Source organism: Tenrec ecaudatus, chromosome 7, assembly GCF_050624435.1.
Source record: "Tenrec ecaudatus isolate mTenEca1 chromosome 7, mTenEca1.hap1, whole genome shotgun sequence".
In the NCBI taxonomy this organism is placed as follows: Eukaryota; Metazoa; Chordata; class Mammalia; order Afrosoricida; family Tenrecidae; genus Tenrec; species Tenrec ecaudatus.
Window position 1 is genome coordinate 54,529,842 of NC_134536.1, and position 8,260 is coordinate 54,538,101.

Sequence of the window (8,260 nt, forward strand, 5' to 3'; positions counted from 1 at the left end):
ATTATTTCAAAACATCATGCTGGAATTGTACCCAGGGGCTCTGCAGCAGTTAGAAGTAATGAACGGGGTGATCTCATAGAAGCATGTAAAGATCTTAAATTCATAATGCTGATTGGAGGGGAAAAGTAGGAAAAAGCATGAGATGCAACAACATAAAATGAATAAGAATAAAAGCAGAAGCCCACAACTTGACACAAATACTTACTTTGTGAGATAGCCTTGTCCGTACAGACTGAAACTAAACATATGTAAACTATGACTTAACAGTTACACTGCCAGGCCTGTCAAAATATAGGCTTTCACCAAAAGACAACATAGGCTTTTGGCAACCCTTATTTGTAAAGCAAAATGTGAAATTAATGAAATAATCATAAATAATGGAAATAAGCTGTAGAATATGCACAAAATGTATTGCCTTCCAGCAATAAGGGTGAACCATCCCCAAGTACACATCAATATAGGGATAACAGTCAGAAACGCAATGTTGAGGTAATGAGTTCAAACATGTAAAAGCAGGTGCCATGGTCGCATTTGTGCAAACTCCAGAGCAAGAAAAACGGATCTGTTCAATTATTGCTGAGGATAATGGTTTCCCTGAGCGATAGGGACTACAAGAGGCACCAGAAGGGTTTGTGGGAGTTCTGCTTGTATCTGCTTGATATTGGTGCTAGTTACAGTGTTTCTGTCTGTGCAAAGTTTTCACTTAGGGTGAAATTGTCTGTTTTATTTTAGTGCAAACATTTGAAGCAATACTGTACATTGAATACGTTAGAAGGACTGCTTACGTGGGAAGGCATGACAGTGGAAGGTGAAAGAGACTGAATGAGTTCGTTAGTTCTAGGATGAACTAGAAGATTAAGATGGTTCACCTTTTGCTTTATGAATTTTTAGAAAAAAGAAATCAAGCAAGTAATTGATGCATTGTTACTAAGAACTTGAGTACTTAAATTTTATTACCGTTTTAAGAATAATATTGTTGTCCTCCTACAAAGGCGTGTCTGTGGTTCCCTGTCCTTAGACACGTAAGAATTAGAGGCAAAGAAATGTGGATTTGGAGAAGTTTGGGGCCAGCTTGCTCCTCACAGGCTCCAGCGTCCCCATCCCACACTAAAATAATAATAATAACAACAATAACAATAATAATGTTGTGGTTAGGTGCTGCCAAGTCAGTTCCAACTCACTGCAGGTCCGTGTACAGTGGAACGAACGTCTGTCCTGTCTTGTACCATCCTCATTCTTTTAGCTTTGAGCCCCTCGATGAGCCGCTGTGTCAATCCATCTTGTCAAGGGTCTTCCTTGTTCTCTCTGCGCCTTACCTTACCAAGCATGATGTCCTTTCCAGGAACTTGTCTCTCCTGGCAACACATCCCACGGGCTTGCATTCTGGATGAACTTCTTCCAAGACAGATTGGTTTGTTTGTCTTTGGCAGTCTATGGTCTTTTTACATTCTTCACCAGCACCATAATTCAAATGTATCAATTCTTCTTTATGAAATGTTCAACTTCTACACACATATGAGGCAATTGAAATTATGATGGGCCAGGTCAGGGCCACATGAGTCCCTCCAAGTAACATCCTTGCTTTTCAACACTTTAAAGAGGCAGCAGAGTTACCCAATGCAATGCATCTTTGGCTGCCTTGATGGCCGCATCCATTTACCATGTTACTTATTAACCCCGTGGTGAATATTTTGGTTTTCTTTATTTTGAGTTGCAACAGATACTGAAGGCTGCAATCCTCCAGCCAACAGCAAGCGCTTCAAGCCCTCCTCCCTTTCAGCAAGCAAGGTCACGCGATCTGCATATCGCAGGCTGTTAATAAGCCTTCCTCCAATCCTAATGTCACCCTCTTGTTTATATAATCCAGCCTTTCTGATGGTTTGCTCAGCACACAAATTGAAGAAGGATGGTGAGAGGCTGCTACCCTGACTCAGACTTTTCTTGATTTTAAGCCACATTGTAGTCCCTGGTTCTGTTCGCACAACTGACTGTTGATCCATATACAAGTTCCACATGGGCACCACATAGTGTTCTAGGATTCCTGTTCTTCTCAAAGCTATCCATAGTTTGTTATGGTCTACACAGAAGAATGTGTTTGCATAGTCCATAAAATGAAAATTAGCAGCTTTCTGGTATTCTTGGCTTTCAGCCAGGGAGTGTATATCTGACATCAGCTGTGACATCGCTTCCTCCACGTCCTCTTCTGAATCCAACCTGAACGTCTGGCAGCTCCATATCAATGAACTACTACAACTGTTGTCGGATGGCCTTCAGCAGCATTTTACTTGCATGTTATATCAATGAAGATGTTCTATAATTTGAGCATTCTATTGCGTCACTTTCCTTTGAAATGGGCACACATATAGATCTCATCCAGTTAATTACCCAACTCTTTCAATATGTCATCTAAATTTCCTGGTATAGATGAATGAGTGCTTCCAGTACATCATCAACTTATTGCAATATTTCATTTGGAATCCCATCAGTTCCTGGAGTCTTGTTTTTGACTAATGCTTTCAGTAAAGCTTATACTTTGTTCCTTCGGTACTATTTTTTCTTGCTTGTATGCTACTTCTTGAAATAGTTAAATGTCAAGTAGTTCTTTTCAAATGGTGGCTTTATGTATTGTTTCCATCTTTTTTGGGCGCTTCCTGCATCATTCAATATTTTTCCCAGAGAATCTTTCAAGACTAAAATTAAAGGCTTGAGTTTTTTTTCCTGGAGTTTCTTCAGTTTGAGATATGCTGAGCATATTCTTCCCTTTTGCTTTTCAAACCCTGTCTCTTTGCACATTTCATTATAATATTCTATTTTATCTTCTCGACCTGCCTTTTGGAATGTTCTGTTTAGATCTTTAAGCTCATCATTTCTTCCATTTGCCTTGTCTACTCTGACTAAGAACAAGTTTTAAAATCTCTTCTGACATCTACACTGGTCTTTTCTTTCTTTCCAGGCTTTAAATACCTTTTTGCTTTCTTCGTGTATGATGTTCTTTTTTTCTTATGCCCCAAACCATTTTATTAGGAGCTGATCCAGGCACCATATCATTCCAGAATTCAATTGCACACATATGATATTCTTGATGTCATCCCACGGTTCGTCAGGTCTTCTGTCATTCGTGTTTACTGCATCAAATCTGTTCTTAAGATGTTTTTGAAATTAAGGTGGTACAGACTCAAGGTCATATTTTGGTTCTGTTGGATTTGTTTCATTTTCTTCAGCTTCAACCTGAACTTACACATCCCCTCACCTGGCTTTAGTTGCTGATGTTGACCTTCTCCATCGCCTCTTCCCACAGATGTAGTCAACTTGATTTCTATGGATTTCATTTGTAGAAGTCTATGTTTATAATTGCCTTTTGTGTTGTTGAAAAAGGGAGATTTGCAATGAACAAGTCACTGGACTTGCAAAATTCTGTCATTTGATCTCTGGCTTTATTTCTGTCAACAAGGTCATATTTTCCAATGACTGTTTCTTCCTGTTTGTTTCCAATCTTTGCATTCCAACTGCCAATAATTATCAATGTGTATTGATGACATGTTTGATAAATTTCAAACTGAACATGATGGTAGAATTCTTCAACTTCTTCATCAATAGCTTGGGTGGGGTGGTTGCTGCATAAATTTGAGTGATAGTTGTATTGATTCGATTTCCTTGAATGTAGATGGATATAATTCTATCACAGATAGCATTTGTACTCCAAGATAGATCTTGAAATGTCCTTTTTGATGATGAATGGAATGACATTTGTCTTGATTGTTTCATTCCCAGCAAAGGAGACTATATGATTTTCTTATTTAAAATGGTCCATACCAGTGCATTTCAGCTTACTGTTTCTCCAATGTTGATTTTTATGGGCTTCATTTCACTTTTACAACTTCCAATTTTCCTAGATTCATACTTCCTGCATTTCAAGTTCTGACTATGAACTGATGTTTGCAGCTGGTTCTTCCGAATTTGAACCATGCCCCATGATCAAATGGCGTATCTCCCACGGGCTTTATTCCATCCACGTCCTTATGGTCCACTCCACTTTGAGAAGGCAGCGGCTTTTGTCCTCTTGTGAGGGCCTTCCTACCTGGCTCATCCTCTGATTCTCATGAGGCTTTCAGTGTCGGACAATATTTTGATTCTGCTCACCAGGTTTTCATTGGCTATGTCCTCGAAGTGGACAGCCTATTCTTTCTTCATAATACCCGTGACAAAACTTCCAGAATTACAGCAACACAGAGTCACCACAGTACAGCAAACTTCCAGGGGAGTAGAGGTATGCAGGAAATAATATTACATGCGATGATTATGGTATGGTAACTAAGCTGTGCCTAATCCAAGTATTTGTCTTGTATATGTATGGAAACTGGATACCATGAAGTATGCATTTGAATTGTGGGTGCAGGTGAAGGATCTTGAATATGCCATAGATTGCCAGAAGAATGAACATTAATCTTAGAAGAAATACAGCCAGAATTCTCCATAGAAGTGAAAATCGTGAGACTTCAGGTCAAGTACTTTAGACATACTCCCAGGAAAAACACTACCTGTTTGGTCAACTGGAGGGTCAGCACATTCCAGGGAGTTCCACAATAAAATGGATTGACACAGGGCTTAAACCAATAGACTCGAGCAAGCCAAGAGATTATGAAGAAAATTTATTTCTAATAAAATGCATAAAAATCACTGTGTTCAAAGTTGCCATAGGACTGGGCAGTATTTCATTCTAATATACATAAGCTCACCATGTATTGAAACCAATTAGAGGCATGGTTGCCTAGTGGTTACAAGTTGGGCTGCTAATCTTAAGGTCGACAGTTCAAAACTATCAGCCACTCCACAGGAGAAAGATAAGTCTTCCTACTCCTGTAAAGAATTACAGTCTCGTAAACCTACAAGGGCAGTTCTACCCTGTTGCATATGGCTGTCGTGAGTTGGAATCATCTCGATGGCTATGAACTTAGTACAGAAATAGCGATTAACAGCAGTAATTATGATATCGGATGTTAATGTATATTTCTTTAAAGTTTTTAAAATCACACAATTTAAGTCATTTTTACAACAGGAAACTTATGTTCTTTTTCTCTGCATGTTAACTTCAGAATCAACCTTTCCAAATTGTAATGAATGTAATTCCAGCCACTTCTTGCTGGAATGAAACATTTTTCCTTTTAGATCAACCTAAACATATTAGAAATCTGGAAATGTCTCTGATTTAATTCCCTTCAGAGGGGTGCTAGAAGTGTTGTTTTAGGTTATCCTGGTGACATTTATTAAGATCAGAAGGCATGGAGATAAGACTGTCAGAAATGTTTACTTTATTTAACTATTTAGATCCTCCCACACCTGCTTAGCCCAGTGACCTGAACTATCTTTAATAGCCTGTATTAAATGTCTAGTGGATAAGGGGCAAGAACACAACAGCTGAAGGAAAATGCATGTGGGGTTTTTTGAATATCAATTTTCTTTTTTCTTTTTAAATAAAATTTTATTGAGACATAAGCCAAATCTCACACAATTCAGTAGTTCAGTCATATCACAAAGCCTTGTACAATCATTGCCACAATTGATTTTAGAACATTTTCTTTTTCCTTGTACTCCTTGTTATTAGTTCCCCCCTCCCAGTACCTCCTCCCAGACCCCTAAGGAATCGCCATCCATCCAGGTACTGTCTCTATAGAGTCACCCATCCTGGATTCCATATACCCAAATATACCAAACAAAGAGTGAAAAACACTAACAACAATAACAAAACAAAATGGAGAAATGGGTTTCACCCCATTGAATGGAAAAAATAAAAATTTAATTTTGGTAAATGAGTTATATGAACTATTTTTATATGAGTGTATTGTTAGGTGTATATTAAAATGTTAACAACCACACGCTGTTTATTTTCAGTGCTATGTATTTAATTAGCCCATGACTTGTTCATTGTTTGACATTTCTGTTTTGGAGAAGAATGGTCATTTTTACAAGTAAAACGTAGATTTTATCCTTGTATGCAAATGAATATTTTTAACATCAAGTTAATCATTTCTTAATATGTCATTGCTTTTTTGGGGGGTGGGGGTGTTAAAAGCCATAGTTACTAGACGGTTAAAGTTTAGAAACCAGACTTTTGAACGGAGAATTTCAGACTAGTGCCCCTTTTAATGAACTGCAAATTCATTCCTGTGACAATCCCCTCCTTTGGGTAGCCTAACTATTCCTGATGGCTCATTTTTGCTCAAATTAAAATCTTTCTCGCAATACTGGTGGGTCTCACTGGACTCGTCTGCTGTATGTGCATTTGTTGCATATTAAAATGTATCCGCGCATATACTCAGCCTGCAGCGGAGAGGCACGGAATAGGAAGCCCGAGCCGGTGCCCGGTGCGCTGCGGCTGCCGAAAGCCGGTGGGTGGCAGGCAGAGCGGGAGCTGCGCGCAGCTCTGGTTAAACATTGTCCGAGGTTTGCTCTGCTCCGTCTGTTGTTTTTACGCCGAAGGCTCGGCCCAGCTCGGAGGCGGTATTGACTTTGTAATTAAACCATTTTACCTGCAGAATTTTGTAATCACTGCATTTAAAACCATCTGCTGTGGTAAGAGAATACCCTCTTTTTTTCCCTCCAGGATGGAAAAAAACAATTCTATGACGACTTTCTTTATTTTCACATTCAGAGGCTCCAAGGCAGCGCTCTGATCCTGCCCCCCCTCCCCCGGCAGCAGAGAAAGGGAGGAACGTGTCTCTGAGCAATGGGCAGTGAAAGGCGTCACAGAGTTCCGAGTAGATTTGCTCTTTTTCAAGTGTAGTTTGTTCTCCTTACAGGAATTATTACTTCCCAGAGCATGAGGGGGGTGCTTTAAAGACAGGCTTTCCTATGTTTGAAACCGAGAGGCCTTGCTAACTTGCCAGGGACAAGAACGCCGAAGGGACAATTGCTGTCCTGCCTAAGAAGGGCTCGGGAAGCACCAGCAGGATGTCCAGAGAAGGGGGGATCTTTATTTCAAACCAGTGGTTTGGGAAATGCATGGGCTCTGCAGCGATGTGAAGGTGTAGGTTCTACCACTCTGCTCTCGGGAAGAAGAGGCAGTTCCCGAGAAGAAAGATTTCAGCTCAGTCCTGGCCCCACCGGACACCACACACTGGAGTGTCGGAACGACCCCCTGGCACCTGGGAAGCAGCGGAGTTTGCATGTACAGACTTCGGGGTCTGTATCCTTGGGGGTCATGTCGGCTCAGTCCTTGACCCTCTGCCTTTTAGCTGGCAGACCTTCCGAAGCTGAGGGCTCTTTAGCACCGCCGTTGCAGGCCTGTGGTGACGTCTTTCTGCTAATGCATTGGTGCACTCGGTATAGCGTCCAGCAGGGTGGAAGCATAACAGAAACGATACCTCTATCATGATTAATTGATGGATCTTAAAGCAAGCTCTTGGAGCCTTTCAGCTGGAAAGTTCAGTGTTGTACCTCGTTGAACATATGACCTAATGGTGGACTTTTAAAGCAATTTTAGAGTTCCCTTTGATGGACATCTACTCCCTTTGGGGAGAGAAACAAAACAGCCAAATAATTGCTAAGTACCTCAAAATTCATTATTAACTGAAAGCTGGGTTTTTTTGTTTTTATTTTTACCTTTTACCAGACTGAGTCAAAGACCCAACTAGACATTTCCAGCTGAATGGCAAGCCAACAATAGCTGCCTACCTAACGTGGGGCAGGCGAGGGAAGGGTAAGAAGCAGGGTGGGTGGGCAGGAGCAGGCTACCATGTGAATCCCAGGAAGAAGTGAGATGCCTCAGAAGGCAGACTTTGACCTCCAGGGGCCTAGCTTTAGAGTTCTACTCACCTCTCCTCCTCATTATGTGATGAAAGATATGCTATTTTAGGGACCACGTCATATCTCTAGCATGCACACAGTTCATCTCTAACCTGCAGAGATCAGTGGTGCCTGCCTCAGAGTTCACTGACTGAGGTGGTCTAGAGAACACCATTGTCACGGTGCCTGGCATAGAGCAGCTACTCCATAGAATTACTTTTATCACAAGGATGTTATAATCTCTATATATAGACTGCATTTTTGCCTTTGGAGTTCAAGATAAGACAGTTGCCACGACCAATAGGAAGGGTCATAAGTCATTTCAGTGCATCCGGTTTCTCTGACAAGTCGACTCATCCTCTGCCATCCTTGAGGACTTTTAAACTGTTATTTTTAAAAACAATTTATTAGGGACTCATACAACTCTTATCACAGTCCATACATATACATACATCAATTGTATAAAGCACATCTGTGC

General features: G+C 40.6%; 1 non-coding gene across 1 annotated transcript; it reads left to right on the forward strand.

The window, feature by feature from the left end:
* The first annotated feature begins 979 nt into the window (after positions 1–979).
* Positions 980–1,110, forward strand: LOC142454100 (small nucleolar RNA SNORA38). The gene has a single exon (XR_012785627.1). It is a non-coding gene; the product is annotated as a small nucleolar RNA SNORA38 (small nucleolar RNA).
* The last annotated feature ends 7,150 nt before the right edge of the window (positions 1,111–8,260 follow it).